At 39.6% G+C, this 3936-nt stretch overlaps 1 non-coding gene across 1 annotated transcript; it reads right to left on the reverse strand.

Moving 5' to 3' along the window:
• Positions 1–3661: 3661 nt before the first annotated feature.
• TRNAG-CCC lies at positions 3662–3732 on the reverse strand. The gene has a single exon. It is a non-coding gene; the product is annotated as a tRNA-Gly (tRNA).
• Between the last annotated feature and the right edge of the window lie 204 nt (positions 3733–3936).

Here is a 3936-nt window from a genome sequence, read left to right on the forward strand (position 1 = left end):
GAAGGACTGCAGCCTGTGGAAGCAACCCATGGTGGAGCAGCTTGTGAAGAACTGGAGCCCGTGGTAAGGGCTCGTGCAGGACAATTTCATGGACAACTGTCTCAGTGTCTCCTGTGGAAGGGACTCTACACTGGAGTAGGGGAAGAATGTGAGGAGTCCTCCCACTGAGGAGGAACTAGCATCAGAGACAAGATGTGATGAACTGACCACAGTTTATCTCCCATTCCCAATCCCCTTGCGCCATTCTGGGGAAGCAAGTAGGGAAAATCATAAGTCAATCACAAGCCCAGGAAGAAGGAAGGAATGGGGAGAAAGTGTTTTTAAGATTTATTTTACTTCTCATTATCCTGGTCTGATTATGTTGTTAATAAATTCAACTGATAGCCCTTTGTTCAGTCTGTTTTGTCTGTGACAGTGTTCAGTGAGTGATCTCTCCCAGTCCTTATCTTGACTCATGAACCCATTGTTATATTTTTTCTCCCCTGTCCAACTGAGAAGGGAAGTGAGCAGCTTGGTAGGTACCTGGCATGCATCCAGAGTCAACCCACCACACTTACAAAGACAGCTTAAAGAACAACAAAATCCAAAAATTAACATTGTAGCCAAATATAAAAAATAAAATAAGATAAAATAAAATAAATAAAAATAAAAATAAAATAAAATAAAATAATAAAATAAAATGTTCTATAAAAATTAGTTTATTAAAAACTTTATGGTGCAACACCTACAAGTAAAATACTTGCAAGCCAGAGGGAGATTATTTACAGATACCATATTGGATGCTTAAAGGACATGCAAGCCAAGCATTGATGGATGCTTTGGAAATATCAAAAAGAAAATCAATGTCACAAACAGAAGGGGAACTATTAGTTGACAAAAAGTTGAAATTATGCCTAAAAGAGGAAAACAGAAAAGATCCTGAACTTTGCTTATTTAAATATAAAAATGCAATCAGGCAAGTTAAACAAGAGTGTTTGGAAAAACCTGCAAGAGACATAAACCAAGTACTTTTCCAAACACATCTGACAGGAAGTCTGTTAGAGACAAAGCAAGACAAATAGATGATCAGATGGACTTAGAGACAGACTTACCATGAACACTCAGAAAACAAAATATGATAGGGGAAAAAAGAACCCAAATTCCAAAACAGATAAAATCTGTAAAGTCCTAAGAAGCAAACTCATAATATGAATTACTATCCAAAAAAAAAAAAAAAAAAAAAAAAAAAAAAAAAAAAAAAAAAAAATTAGCTTACAAATGGAATACTTGATGCATAGGAGAGGAATCAGCATGACAGGCAGCAGTGCCTCAAAATTCATCAGTATTCTGAAGGATTCAATTAGAATGTGAGAAGAGATATGTGGGTGATACAGTCTACTTGGACTCCTAAGAGGTGTTTGGTAAATACGTTTTAATAAAAGGATGGAAGACAGCAAATAAGCAGAGGCTTTATATGAATCACCTCTAAAATCCCAATTTCTAGGACTGGTACCTAAAAATCCTTAAACCATGGGATTGCCCTGATTGTACGGTGGAACAGTCATTTGTGCAAATATTTCAGCACACAACACCGGCCTCCAACTGGACTTTGTGCCACTGAGCAGCACCCTCTGGGCTTGGTCATTCAGCTGATTTTCAATTCACCTGACTCTCTCCTCATCCAGCCCTTGGATCAACAGCTTCTCTATGCAGATCTTAGTGGGAGACAGTGTAAGTCCAGGCAGACAATATCCACTGCTCTTCCCTCATCTGCCAGGCCAGTCACTTCTGTTTCATAAGAGAAGCTTATCAAACTGGTCAAGCTTGACGTTTCTTTGGTGAATCCATGCACGCTACTCCTGATGACTTTCTTGTCCTTGTGAAACATGCCTGGAAAATGTTTAGCTGCTCCATCCCTTTTCTGTGGATTGAAGCGACACTGAATATCCTGTAGATCCCTGGGTTCTCCTTCTTGCCTTTCTTGAACATAGGGGTGACATTTTCCTTTCTCCAGTCCAGAAGCACTTCTCCCAGTCACAAGCTTCCTCAGGACTCGCAGGTGCATCCCATCAAGGCCCATGGAACTATGAATGTCCAGTTTAAATAAGTACTTGCTGATTGGGTCCCCTTCCACGAATGGTATGCACTCCTTTCTCCAGCCTTTCCTCTTGGTCTCTGGGACCCAGGATTCCTGAAGGCTGGCTCTTGCAGAAAAGACAGAAGCAAAGAAGGCATTCAGTACTGCAGTCTTTTCCACATCCTGTGCCTTCAGGTTCCCTCCCCATGCAGCAATGGGCTCACATTTTCTACAGTCTTCTTTTGTGACCTCTGCATTTACAGAAGTCCTTCTTGTTGCCTTTGACATCTCTTGCCTGATTCAATGCCATTTTGGCTTCAACTTTTCCAACTGCATCTCTGCATGGTCATAAAATGTTGCTGTATTTCCCCCAGGTTACCCATCCCTGATTCCATTTTTTATATTCCACCTTCTATATTCTTCCTTTTTGCATCTGAATTTTGCCTGGAGCTCCTTGTTCATCCATGCAAGCCTCCTGGCATTTTTGCCTGACTTCCTACTCATTGGAATGGACTGCTCTTGTGTTTGAAGAAGATGATATTTGAATACTAAACAGCTTTTTTTGGCCCCTCTTCCCAAATATAATATAGAACTATCAATTTTGGATGGGAAGAAACTGTCAAGAACAGGCCTTTTATCTGAAAGTGTTAAATTGGTCAAGGAGTCTCAGTTCATCTCTTTTATTATAAATGGCCATGCATATTTCATACCAGTGCAGTGGTACAGGTTAGTTCATATGGCTGATGAGTTCAAACTACAAGTAAGTTACCATTTGCAGAATTCATAGGTCATGTAAAACAATTTATTTGCATAAAAGCAAACTTTCAGTAGAAGTGAACTCTTTAACAGAAGCAAACTTAAAATACCACTCAATTACACTGTTGGATTACGCAGAAAAATCCAGACTGAATCAACTACAGAAAACCTACAGATAAACACTGATAGTGCTTTGACTGGCAGAATACAACCTCTGTAACCTTACAGCTTTATGTTTCCCAATGAAATGTTTCTTTGTAGAAGAATGGGTCACTGAAAAATAAACTGCTACTACCACTGAGTATCTACTGGTACATTCTGCAGAATGATAAACCTAAATGGTATTGTAAGGACCTTCACAGGATATACAACTTTGCTTCTGATACTTAACCTGCACAACAGATCCCACAACATGCCAGCACTTTTCCTTAGATGAATTAGTGGACAGAATATTTCTGTCAAAATTTCCTTCCTACAGGGTGTCAGTAGCTTACTTAAAGAAAGGAAGCATAATTTACCTTACGAAAAAAAAAAAGGACCAGTTACTTAACTGGTCAAGGACTAAGTGTCGTGGGTTATTTCATAGATGTATACACACACACACATTGCACATTTCATTTGCAGGGCATATGAACTGCTGGTTGCTAAATATACAGTCTTACAGTATAAATAGTCCTTGAAATAGCTGTAAGAGGGTGCAATCCCACAGCAGCTTAATTACCCTGCCCAATATTCAAGCAGCAAAAAGCACAGAGGAAGAGAACAAAACACATTGCCTATAGGTGTCTTGATGGAATACACCTAATCTGTAGTATAGGCACTACACACATTGGCAATGGGGGTTTTCCATGCACCAGCTGGGAATCGAACCCAGGTCACAAGAATGGGAACCTTGCATGATACCACTACACCACTGGTGCTTCCCTGCAGTCTCCACATCATCAAGTGAGCAATCATTCAATTTTGTTTCACTCTAATCCATCCCAAGGGATCTATTAACAAGAGCCTCAGTTACCCTGCCTAGAGGCAGGTCATAATAAGGACTATGCAGGAAAAAGAATTTTCTATGTGAAAAAAATTACCTGAAGAACATCACACATATCCTAAAATACTGACAAAAGGTC

This window comes from Corvus kubaryi, unplaced genomic scaffold (genome assembly GCF_017639235.1).
Source record: "Corvus kubaryi isolate FWS band 111438036 unplaced genomic scaffold, C.kubaryi_AGA036_p1.0 64987, whole genome shotgun sequence".
Taxonomy (NCBI): Eukaryota; Metazoa; Chordata; class Aves; order Passeriformes; family Corvidae; genus Corvus; species Corvus kubaryi.